The following is a 14,358-nucleotide window of genomic DNA, read 5'->3' on the forward strand; positions in this document are numbered from 1 at the left end:
AGCGAGATTTGCTATACTGGTGGTACCCCTGACGAACGAGGTCACGCCCTCCGATCACCCGTAACTTCTGGCGCCTAGTGGTTAGTGTCAGTTGCGGTCCTGCGTACAGCAGTTGCTTGTGGTAGAGCTCTGATAACATTTCGATTATTGGGTGCTTCACGAGTTGCAGAGTCGGATGCTTCACATCGTCGGAAACTACGACAGGCTTGAGTATCCCACTGACTCGGATAACGCCGTATTTGTACAGCTTCGGTTTCAGCCACATCAACGACGCTGGAAGGGGATCACTTCGGCGGATTTTGCAGGATCGGTTGTTGAATGAAGGTCAAACAGCTCTGGTTTGGGCTCTTGGGAGACAGGTCGTTGAGAGTGAAAATATCGCGGCCAGTACGCGATGGGATGGTGGAGCTTCGTACAGCTGAAATATCGACTGAACAACCGAGTGGAAAACAATGCATCAGCTATGGTGATTGCCAGATCAACCAATTCTAGGGTATATGCTCTCGATAAAACAACACCGACGTGGAATGCTTGCTTAACAACATCTACGGTGGCTGGGTATTTTGCGCCGTCATCCAGCTCAACTTGCTTAACACCCAGCAAACCAGCAATCGTATATAAAAGTTTACAATAAATTACAAATAATGACAGACTAAATCAAAATTACAAATAGTGCAAACAAAAATTATGTTTTGTTGTAAAAAGTTCACATAAAATGCAAATCTGTGATCGAAATACAATGTTGACTTGAAGTTATTTATTAGTCCACTACAACTTAAAACAAAATTGTACATGCGGAATAATAAAGACAATTTTGAAACATTGTATAGAAATTAATTTGCAATTGGATTAGACTGCAAAATCGTTCAAAAAAATAGGTACCTCCTTATAGCACTTCGCAAATTCTCTGCCAGACTAGTTCAATATTTTAGCAATAAAAAATGGCTTGAGTACAGAATGTAGGTTGTGATTTGACAGGTATAGAAGGTATGCCATATTTAGGTTGGATTATGGTATTTTTAGATCGTAATCACAAAGCGATAAAAATGATCAAATATAATCGTTGTTTGACAATGTATAAATAGATGAGTACATAGCGGCTATGCTGGGAATACGAAGATCTCAGGTTCGAAACTGGAAGTAAATCGTAGCAAGGTAATTTTAATAATTGATGTTCCAGTAACTCCAACCTCACCCATGAAAAACATATCTACCAGTGCGGGCGTAACTGTGTCTTATAACAGAATTATGGAAATTTCATCCTGATTTTTTATTTTCATAATATTATTTTTTTTTAAATACTTCTTGTTAGCACATTGGGGACCTTAAGCTGCATAAACCTTCATGTGTGATTGTAAAGTTGATCATATATAATCTCAAAATGATAAGCTAGATGATTGTATAATGCTTCTGATGAGATCAAAATTCGTCGTAAATCATATAGTTCTACTATGCCGATTTGTTGTACGTATATTGCCTCCACTTTTGTTCACATAGAAGAGATCTGTGCATTTTATACAATCAATTCATATCGTTGAAGAGTACAGTTAATCAAATTGCAACTTATTAAAGTGAATCAAAATGTTGGCTGGGCAGTAGCGGTTTGGAGCTCGGACATTACAAGCGGTTCGTCGCGATTGGGACACCAGGGAATGCGTTTCAGCGAACGGTCCTCGAAATGCAACTGGATCTGACGATACGTTTTTTCCTTAAAAACAGGATGGTGTGCAAGGTAGCAGTGTGGCTCCAGGCTCAGGAAATGACGTTTGGCGATGGCTCTGGATTCGCCGAGATTGACTAGCGGATCACGAGTGAGTGGTAAACGAACGAGATAACGACCGAACGAATCGCGAGTGGTGGTAGTAGCGTAAAGTTCTTTACACTGTTTTTCTTCTACGGAATACACAGAACACGGCTCAACAGCTTCTAGCTCCTGGAATTTCTGCAACACTTGTTCTGAGCTTCGATCGACAGTGGTCAGATGGCAGACGCGGGGAACGGTGGGATGATCGATGGATATCTTCCCGGAAACAGTCCATCTAAACACCGTTTCTATTAGCAACGGTAATCCCTCTCCCAGGGAACGCTTGCTGCCAGGATGCAGCTCGTGGTACGTTTCACCACCGATAACCATGTCAATGTCGGATGGAATATGGAATCTGGGGTCTGCCAACGACAACTTGGGAAGATTCCACACTGACATGTCGATCGGAGCGGTCGGAAGGTTGACCGTCGGTCTCTTGAGGATCAGGAACTCAAGCTTGGTGGAGTACGGTGTCGACTTCGACTTGATCCGAGCAATCAATTGGCACTTGATCTGCTTGGTGGATTCACCTATACCAGCTACTGCGACATCCACCTTGGTGCGTCGAAGATTCAGGGAATTTGCAAGCTTGTTGGTGATTTAGTTGCACATATATCCTGAATCTACCCGGTAAACCATCAATCGTATAACAACGTAGAAAAAGACTCGTAAAGATATCTACAAAGAGTCAAAATCGTTATGACAGTCGATTTTAGTCTGCAGAAATTGATTTGTCATCGCATATTACTAAAAACATGATTTGAATACGACCTTTCATTCAAAATCGCATTGATGTTCTAGTTAAATCGTGTTCGATCGGACTTGGTCGTAGAGCACTGGCAAACTTATATTCATATAGCTACAAATATTTAAAGCATTAAAAATCGTATTTTTGCTCACATTTGATCGTATTTTACTTCGATCAATGTCGGATTAAAAACTTAATAAAGTCATTGTGGTCGTTCCTATGTGTGGGAACAGTCAGTAAGCAATATAAACATATCTACGACTTCGATATAGATAACAATGACTTCAAAAAGTTAAATACGACTTAATATATCACAACATATAAGAAACACGATTTCACGAAATTACTTACGGCTTTTTTCATATCATTAAAATGAGATTGCTGTATATATGGCGACTGTTTATCGGAATAGGGTTTCTCTACTTGAAGATATGATTACGAAATATTGTCACGCTTATAACAATTAAAATATTTCTGTGTAGTAAGTCCTGTCTTACAATCCAAATGTCGTAAGTTCGAATCCCCACCTTAACACGAGAGGGGGAGACCTCTATGGGTTGGGCTTTAGCTCCGATTCACAACCAACATTCGTTTTTGGAGATGATTTATGTTCCTTTAAACTGTTCCCAGTTTTTGATCTTCTTTACCGACGAAAGAGAGTTAATCGTATACCGTGTTCCGGAATCGTATACTGGTTATGGATATTATATGCGATTTTGTTTCGCATATCCAATCGTAAATACATTCTCTAGAATCGCTTTAATACTAGAAATTATCGCGCCTAACGTGTATATAATTGTCATAAATCGTCAATTTCAATAGCCAATGTACGTATATCGCCTCCAGTTTGGTATACGCATATGCCGATTTTGTGCATCTTGTGCGACTTTTTTAGTGGGATATAAATACGTATTATTCAGTTGCAACTTGGCAGATGAACATCTCGGAAAATGCTGGACATTGGAAGAGGAAATGCTTCTCCGGACAGGCGAGACACGGCTGAACACTGGAGCTCGATTCAACGGTGGCTGCCTTGTATGACACCTTAAACGGCTTCGGAATTGGAATCGAACCGGCCACCTTGGCTGTAACCGGTTGTTGGGACCGATATCGCAGATCGGTTATGACGGAAGTCAACATACGGGCACGTTGATAAAGGAATTCGATCAGCATATCGTAGGTTACGTCGTCGTTGTTGCTGGCTTTCTCCTCCCAAGCACGTAGCGTAGTTGGGTCCAGCTTGTAGCACAGAAGGTTAACCAACGGGGTGTCCCAATAATGGATTGGCTCGCCTAACTTTGCCAAAGCCCTTACATGCCGGTGGAAATCGTCAGCCAAAACGTGAATTTCTTGGGGACTTTCTTGACTGACCGGTGAGAGATCATATAGAGCTCGAAATAGCTGACGCTTTAAGAACCGCTTGTTGCCGTACCGCTTCAGCAATGTTTCCCCAGTCGATGCGTAGTTGTCCGCTGCTACGTCTACGGACTCGAATGGTTTTCAGGAATATCTGTGTTGCTGTTAATCATCGACGTGTACGTGTCACGGAATGCGAGCCATCGCGAGGAATCGCCGTTAAACGCGAGAAATCGCCGTAGGTGGAACGAGGACGAAATTTGCGCAGGGGCTGCCATTGTGCTGTTCAGCATGGTTTGGTTGGGATCAGCAGCGCGATTGCATAGCAGAAATCCTTTGACCCTACAATAACGCGTCTCAAATTTTTTCGAATAACTATTTTCACTTCAAATAGATGTAACTGTTTGCATTTTTCAAAACAAGTACCGGTAGCCAAAGATTGAAAATGTTCAAATTGTATGGTATTTTAATTCGTTTTACTATACAAATAAAATTACTTTCTTGTAAATTTTCATTCGTTGCTTTCGGGGTAACTTTGATCAGCAAACTATGTGTATCGAAATGAGAGATAACGCTCGAAATATTGTGTAAATTGCATATCCGCAGGCAATTTCATGGCCCCATGTTGTGTCGTCTCGTAAGAAAACAAAATTGCCTAGAAGGATACAGCCAACTTTTATCGAACTTTTTCGGAAAAATCGTAGAAATTAAATAGTTACCAACAAAAATCTCGAATTTTTTAAATGAATTATTGGACAAAAATATTGACGTTTTCCAAAAAAGTGATCAGTTCAGTTAAAGTTGATTGACTTCATTAATATGCAAGGAATTGTTTGAACAGATTGAAACGATGCATGTGAGTTGTAATATTTTCAAATTGAATTTGTTATCATAAAATGTACATTGAATGACGAAATAATCGTTGCCGGTAGATGCTAAACATGTTTAGAATATGGTTTGTTTTTTGTTTCGATGATTTTATTAGAAGGGATCATTTTATCGTACGTTACTGAAAAAAGTCTCATTTGAACTTACCACGGTGTTCAAAGATACCCCGTTTTACGGTATTAAACAAACTACTCAATTTGAGTTCTACAAGATGACGACACGATGGAACTCACGATGATTGAAGTTCATGTTTGACAATTTGTTTACTACGTCAGTTGTGTGAGTTCAAGTGCAACGGAGGTTCATTCTGTGCATGGAACAAAAATGATTACACGAATAATACCCCAAATTCTGTTAAAAGAGTTCACGTGAAAATTTCATTACCATGTTGCATGAAATTGAAAATAATTAGGAATATATTCTAATCATTACAAGCAAAAAATAGATCATGTACTAGGAATAATGAACTAGCACACGAGTCCATGAAGAATATTTAATGATTTTGTACTATTCAACAAGCACGAATGGTCAGACGTAACTATTGTACTAGTAATCATGAACCAGTTCACGAATACATGAATAATGTTTTATGATACCGTGAATTATTTCACAATCACGAATGGTAAGTCGTGACTATTTTACTAGGTATCATCCCAGCCAACATGTTGATTCACTTTAATAAGTAGCAATTTTATTAACTGTACTCTTAAACGATATGAATTGATTGTATAAAATGCACAGTTTCCTTCTATGTGAACAAAAGTGGAGGCCATATATGTACGTGCAAATCGGTATAGTAGAGCTATGAGATTCACGACGAATTTTTATCTCATCAGCAGCTTTATACAATTAGGTTTTCGTTTAGAGTTTGTATATGATCAACTTTACAATCCAGTTTATATAGTTTAATGTCTTTAATGATTTATAAAGCTTATTGCATTCAGATAGTATGTGGATTATGAAAATATAAAAAATTAGGATGAATTTTCATAATTTCCTATAAGACTATTTTTAACTGATGTTTATAGTTGAAGTTGCTGTTTGCTGAACATCGGATTTATTACAATTACCTGCTACCAGTCACTTCCAGTTTCGATCCTGCGATCTTCATATTGTCAGCTTGGCCGCTATGTACTCATCTATCTATATATTGTCGAGCCAAAACTATTTTTTATAATTTTCATTTCTTTGCGATTACGATTTAGAAATACCATAATCCAATCTAAATATAATATTCCAATCATACCTTCTATACCTGTCAAATCACAACCGATATTCTTTACACAAGCCATTTTTTCTTGATAGGTAAAATGCGTACTTTTTATTGTTCAAATAGTTTAGTTTAGCAGAGAATTTGTGAAAAGCTATAAAAAGGTGATCATTTTAACGAACGATTTTGCAGTTTAATTCAATTGCAAATTGATTCATATACAATGTTTTAAAACTGTCATAAATATTCCAGATTTACAATTTTGTTTCAAGTTGGAGTGGATTCATAAATAACTTTAAGTAAACATTGTATTTCGATCATAGATTTTCATTTTATGTGAACTATGTATAACAGAACTTAATTTTTGCTTGCACTATTTATAATTATTTTGATTTAGTCTGTCATTATTTGTAATTTATTGTAAACTTTCATATACGATTACTGGTTTGCTGGGATGAACCAGTTCACAAATACATTAAAAATATTTAATGGTTTTGTGAACTGTTTCAAGAACCCGGATATTGGATCGTGAAATTTGGTTCATCATGAACCAGGTAAGTCGTGACTATTATATTATTCATGAACCAGTTTCACATATACATGAATGTTTTGAAATTTTGTGATTTTTTAACGGGCACGCATGGTGAGTCGTGACTGTTACACTAGGAATCTTGACCCAGTTCACGATTATTTCGTAAACTATTTCACGAGCACGTATATTGGATCGCGACAAAGATTTTAGGAATCCTAAATTAGTGCACGACGATTGGATGGATTTATGAATAAAATTCCGAGTTTCGTGAAATAGTTCACGAGAAAATATCCAGAATGGTTTGATTTTGTAACCTAATGTTCCTTAATTATATGAATAAAATCATGAGTCAACCTTTGGTTTTATGAATAATGCTCATAAAGTTGTGAAGTAGTTCACGTACAGAGAATCGATTTGGTAACCACAACCACAAAACAAAAAACAAATATTTCCACTAATAAAAGCGTTATGTGAGCGTTACTGAAGGGAAGTTGAACATAATTGTAAAACACGTGATTTTTATTCATAGTTCTGTTTTCGTAACGTACAAAACTGATTGTTCCAGTATTCATGGCACTTTACTCACGATTTTGGGAACAATTTTTTCCGTATAAAATGTTGTACGGTTGGTCAGATTTCAAAACCGGCCGGATTTTGAGTTACCACGGTACTACAATCCTTTCCATTATAAAACAATTCTACTATATTATAAACTTCTCATTTATGGGATTAAATTTACAAAGATTTATATCTCGTTTTATTACATTCTTGCTCTCCCCTTCAGGGCCGGCGGATACCGTGGATAGTATGGGTAGTATTACCCTTTCCAAAATATCAGAGAGGGGAAATACCCACTCGAAAGTTTGGAACAAACTAAAAGTTTTTTTTATTGAGATGAGATTTCTTTTGGCTTACAATTTAAATTTTTTGAAAATATGGTATAATAATTAGGATTTGTCTAAAATATAAACTTATTTTTAGTAATACTAAGAGGAATATATTTTGACACATCCACATCTTAAAAGAAGGAATTTAGATCGATATGCAGAAAAAATATTATTGTATTTTTGTTCAGAATAAAGAATGTCGTTATATTCAAAGACTAAGATATACAATTCAGCACAAACTATTATTTGATTAACAATTGAAATAAGGAGAAACATTATCAGGCTTATTATAAGAAAGGCAAAAGGTATACACAAGAGGAATTGATTTCAACATCAGAGTAGCAGAGACCGTATCAGGGAAACTGAAGAGAGGACGGACAACCATCTTAGGGAAAAGAAGAAATTAAACTAGCAGCTTTTTGCAAACGTAAGAATACTACAGGACATCATGAATCCGATCGCCGACTGCCCTCCTTGGATTCGCTGAGAACTCTTTTGTGACCAGATTTTCAGGTAGCTGTTAGCATATCAACCTAAACTATAACTAAATTTAGCTATCTATCGTGTTTAAAAATCTGTATATAAGAGACATATAGGAATATCGAGGATAACTAGCACATCTCGGACTGGAACGAGGCCGAAGGGATTCGTTTAACGGAGATCTGGCGCTAGGGCACCAGGCGCGCGACCAGACAACATGTTTAATGTTGCGATAATCGTCACCATAAGCGCAGAGACCGCTCTCCACGACCCCACTACACCGGAGATGCCCATCCAATGTATAATGACTGCACATGATCCGAAATATCATCCGAATGAAGTCACGAGTCTTATCCATCCCTTCCTAGAACCAAGGCTAGTTTATGCCTTTGGGATTCCTAAACATGCATTGTTCCATGAAATTTGTCAATTTTCGAGCGTCGTCTGATAAGAAATACTGAAAAACTCGTTGAAGCTACGCGATCTTTCATGAATATCGCCTTCTAATGCCTAACTGCTCGCCTTTTCTCATTACCATTCCAATCTAAGTGTCCACCTTCTCATTAGCCGGAATGGAGTAATGCTAAAGAATTCAAACTAAGGTAACTATGCTATATTTCACCCTAAGGAGGAAAAAATGCTTTCGTAGTGCTTTCGCATAGGCCTGCTAAGCCAAGACAAGTTTCGGCATCACTGTGTCTCATCGGCATAAACAGAACATCTGCTCGGACGGGACATCACGTTTGATCAGTCGTTCGATTGAAACACAAAGTGTGTTTTAGTTTTAAGGGATTTGCGTCAAGCCGGCGCTAATCTATTCTGACAATAAGTTAGTGTCGGTTTCTGATGAGGCGAAGCCGAAACGCAACTGTGTATGAAACTAAGGTAATCTGATATGATTTTTCAGATAAAGAACTAAGGAACTCCCATGTTTTCCTCAGAAAATGCAAGGAGTGGTTTCCATGCTCCATCGAATGGAGAGCATCTTTGGAACTGTAACGATGTGACCACGGTCGTTGATGGGTAAATATAAAACCATCAGTTTTGTAGAGAGAATGTATGCAGCACAGCCTCTTTTATGATCACCCTTACCACTGTCATAATAATTAGCATAGAAGCGATGCATAGCTATCATCGTGTAACGAACGCTAGAGTGATATGCGCACTATAATGCTTAGCGCGAGCATCTTTGCTGTCAGATAAATTGTGTTATTATTTCGTTTAAACAAAGTATTCCCAGCCAGCCTTTTTGATGGTATATCCAAGTTGCAACTGAATAATACGTATTTATATCCCACTAAAAAAGTCGCACAAAATGCACAAAATCGGCATATGCGTACCAAACTGGAGGCGATATACGTACATAGCTATTGAAATTGATGATTTCTGACAATAATCTACACGTTAAACGCGATAATTTCTAGCATAAAAGTGATTCTAGAGAATGTATTTACGATAGGATATGCGAAACAATCTAGCATTATATACGATATCCATAACTAGTATACGATTCTGGAATGCGATATACGATTAACTTTCATTCGTCAGTAAAGAAGATCAAAAACCAAGAACAGTTAACAGGCACATAATCATCTCCAAAAAAACGAATGTTGTTGTGAACTGGAGCCAAAACCCAACCCATAGAGGTGCGATTTTGAATGAAAGGTCGTATTCAAATCATATTTTTAGTAATATGCGATTACAAATCAATTTCTGCAGACTAAAATCGACTGTCATAACGATTTTGACTATTTGTAAACATCATTACGAGTGTTTTTCTACATTGTTATACGATTGATGGTTTGCTGGGTTATCATTTCATCGCAATACATCAATTGTTTGAGTGTAGCTCTAGATCTATATGTTGTAGCCGAAAAAGGATTCTTGGTTCCGTTTGTTCCCATCAACGGTTGAGTAGAATACACAACGTAAAACCTAGCTACCAGATGAAACATTATTTTTCTCGTTAATTCGTCGACAAACCGGTGCCAATAACCTTGTTTTCAGCATTCATTAAGGTTTTCATTTGTGTTTCAAACGCTGCATATATTCGGAAAAAAATCGGGCGATCCGACATTCAAAAATTCCTTATAGGATTTTTTCGCGTACAATTCTGAGTGCTCTCTACCCACCACGAAATGGGAGACCGTCCACTGCTGTTTGCACCGGATCTCGTTTCGTCTGACCTTTAACCTTCAAACTACCAAGCCCTCTTCGATACACCAAAATCGACGTTCAATTGGCCATAACTATTTTTTCTGTTTAATCGATTTTGATGCAGTTTTTTGCCAAAGAACCGGAAATTATTCCAATTTTCGATAATGCTTTAAAATTGTATTCGGAGCTACGACCCCGGAGTAAATACAGATTGCAGTGGGGTACCAAACTTTTGGCCATTTTCAGTTTTTCATAAATATTTTCAAAACAACGCTAGAACTCAACATTTTTCGACAAGAATTTGTTAGAAATGACCTTCTTACATAATAATTGCACTTCATATATGAGTAATACGAATTGGCCAGTTCCTGGGAGCGGTTCCCAAAAGTGGCCATTCATGAGCTTACATTGCATATGCTTTATTATAACAGAAACACTAATTTATTTCAACAAATCTTATCAAATCGTCTACTTAGTATAACAAGCAATTAATTCAATAAAGGTTTAATATAGATTTGCCACTTTCTGACCAGTTCCGGGAATTCCGGAACACGGTTCCCAGGACGAAATTTATTTTTTATGATAATTGTGGAATTCGGCACATCAAAAAACATCAACTCGATGATCTATGAAGAATGCAATCATATACGACGGCATCCGTACCCATGTGGACCATTGATGACCAGTTCCGAGAATTCCGGAACACGGTTCCCGTGTCAAAATTTTTTTTATGATAATCGTGGCACGCGGCATATCAAAAAACATCAACTCGATGATCTATGAAGAATACAATCATGTATGAAGACATCCGTACACATGCGGACCCATGATGCCCGGTTCCGAGACTTCCGCAATACGGTTCCCAGGTCGAATTTTGTTTTTTATGATAATCATGGCATGAGGCACAACAAAAAACGTCAAGTCGAAGATCTATGAAGAATGCAATTATATATGAAGGTATCCTGACACATACGGTCACTTGATGGCCAGTTCCGGAAATTCCGAAATACGGCACATCAAAAAACATCAACTCGATGATCTATGAAGAATACAAAGGCATCGATACAAGCGGACACTTGATGCCAGGTTTCAGGAATTCCGGAACACGGTTCCCGGGTCGAATTTTGTTTTCCATGATGAGCATGATAATTAGGGTTCGCAGTACCGACCCTTTTTGACGAGAACCGGTACTACGGTACTGAAGCCCTCAGTACCGGTAGTACCGGTAAACTACCGGTAATCAAATTTTTTTTTTTAAATCGAAAAAAGCTTCAAAGTGAATTGAATGCTCAAACTGATGACCTTATTCTCAGATGATTGATTTGTGCTGATCAAAAAAACATGTGTGTTGTTTTTAATTGCTTCGTAATGACATCATTTCAGCAAAAGATATTTTTTGTATGCGGCACCTTATTCCATTTCGAAATCTAGGCCACTTTGAAATCAATAACTGCTAAGCGGTGCGACTTTCGTCGACTTCAAAAGATGGTAAATGTAAGAAACCCGATTAACAACAGTAAATCAAAGCGAGAATGGCAATCAATCCGAGCAGGTTGCTCGCATTTCCCCTCTTACTTTTCTGTAAATTGGTTTCGACCTTTATGTCGTTTGCCTACTATTCTCTAATGCATACCAACGCTCCTTGCTTTCCTGTAAACTATGGAGTTTTGCAGAATTTTCCAATCACCAATAATTACACATTGCCCCATTTGAAGCAGTTCACCAAGTCTAAAACTCTAGCTACTAAATCGCTGTTCGTTCTTTTAAAGAATTAGAATTACAATTTTATAAGTTTATGAGCAAACCAAATACAGACATGACTTAGACCATAGTCTTATTACACGCCACACAGTGAATAATGGAAATCAATCAAAATGTCGCTAATAAAAAAAATTCATAGCAAATTTTTGCGTCTCTTACGCTACATGTGAATATTTTGAAATTTAGTACAAGATCGTTAAAATTTAATTTCGACAAAATAGTGCAGGAATTTAAACATACCGTTCAGTACAACGGGAGCTAATAATGTTTAACTTCTAGAATTATTATGATGATGGCCCAACCTCATTCCCCCACAAAGGTGTTAGCACAATAATTTATCTAGAAGGTAATTAATATAATTAAAAGTCATCTTGCAGACTGATATTTTGAAACAGGTCCCCCTAGAGAGTCCACATATTTTCCATAAAAAATTGTATGGTACCGAAAATACCGGTACTGGCTTTTGTTCAGTACCGGTATTACGGTACCAAAAATGGGTCGGTATTCCCGGGATTTCCTATACCGGTATTACCGGCACCACAACCCTAATGATAATATATGAAGGCATCCGGACACATGATTCTCAGTTCCGGGAATTCCGGAACACAGTTCACAGGACGACATTTTTTATTCGTTTTTTTTTTTTTTTTTTGAGTTGAGGTATGTGGTTCATCAAAAAACATCTACTCAGTGATCTACGAAGAAAGCAGTCATCCAGACACATACGGACATTTGATGGCCGGTTCCGTGAATTCCGGAACACGCTTTATTTTCCTTTCGTTAAAGAACGATTGCTAATGGTCTGTGAAACCGTAGTACACAAAACAAATACTCTGGAGCAGAAAAGCATTTGTTTTGTTGCTCTTATGCTGTTCGGATTATAGCAAATCGCATGTGAGTGTGTCATCGCTCCAAATTTGGGCTCCTATCATAACATGTCCCGTATAAACTGAATGTCACTCCTGAATACCTGAAATTTCAGCATTGATTATGATCGCTGAGAAATATTTTCCTAAAAATGCAAATCAAATTGGCACTAAAATGGAGTAAAGATGAGGTTGAGAAGCTGGTGATGAACGATAATTTTTTTCACCACACCAACGGGGAAAAATTATCGTTCATCACGCATATGAAGTTTACCATTGTATGGTATTGGTGATGTTATAGTAGAATAAATTTTGACCTGGGAACCGTGTACCGGATATCCCAGAACCGGCAATCAAGTGTCCTTATGTGTACGGATGCCTTATTATATGATTAAATTCTGCATAGCTCATCGAGTTGATGTTTTTTGATGTGCCGCATGCCACGATTATCATAAAAATAAAATTTATCCGTGTTCCGGAATTCCCGGAACTGATCATCAATTGTCCACATGTGTACGGATGCCCTCGTATATGATTGCATTCTTCATAGATCATCGAGTTGATGTTTTTTTGATGTGCCGCATACCATGATCATCATAAAAAATTTTTGACACGGGAACCGTGTTCCGGAATTCTCGGAACTGGTCATCAAGTGTCTACATGTGTCCGGATGCCTTCGAATGTGATTGCATTCTTCATAGATCATCGAGTTGATGTTTTTTGATGTGCCGCATTCCACAATTATCATAAAAAATAAATTTCGTCCTGGGAACCGTGTTCTGGAATTCCCGGAACTGGTCAGAAAGTGGCAAATCTATATTAAACCTTTATTGAATTAATTGCTTGTTATACTAAGTAGACGATCTGATAAGATTTGTTGAAATAAATTAGTGTTTCTGTTATAATAAAGCACATGCAATGTAAGCTCATGAATGGCCACTTTTGGGAACCGCTCCCAGGACCTGGCCAATTCGTATTACTCTTATATGAAGTGCAATTATTATGTAAGAAGATCATTTCTAACAAATTCTTGTCGAAAAATGTTGAATTCTAGCGTTGTTTTGAAAATATTTATGAAAAACTGAAAATGGCCAAAAGTTGGTACCCCACTGCAATCTGGATTTACTCCGGGGTCGTAGCTCCGAATACAATTTTTAAAACATTATCGAAAATTGGAATAATTTCCGGTTCTTTGGCAAAAAAACTGCATCAAAATCGATTAAACAGAAAAAAAGTTATGGCCAATTGAACGTCGATTTTGGTGTATCGAAGAGGGCTTGGTAGTTTGAAGGTTCGAAGTGTCAATAATCAAGCCAGTTAAAACCTTGTATGCTTCCCCCGGGAGAATTTCTTGTTTAGATTCGATTGTTTCGGATATAGTGCACGCGTAGCTGTTCCAATCAATTGGCACACTAATTGAGGTCGAGTACAATGATAAATCCAACACGCTTGGCCGCGGTGGTGGAGTAGTCATGATTATATTGAAATTGTCGCGAATATCATGCAGTAAGATAGATCGGCTATCAACGTGAAGATAACCCTGTGGCATACCGTGGGAGTTGAAGTCTTCTTGAACCAGCTGAGGTGCGATGTATAGGGGAACAAAGTCTGATTCGAACTTGACAACCGACAACTTCAATATCCGATACCGAGGATTAATTCAACCCTG

Source organism: Topomyia yanbarensis, chromosome 3 (genome assembly GCF_030247195.1).
Source record: "Topomyia yanbarensis strain Yona2022 chromosome 3, ASM3024719v1, whole genome shotgun sequence".
NCBI lineage: Eukaryota > Metazoa > Arthropoda > Insecta > Diptera > Culicidae > Topomyia > Topomyia yanbarensis.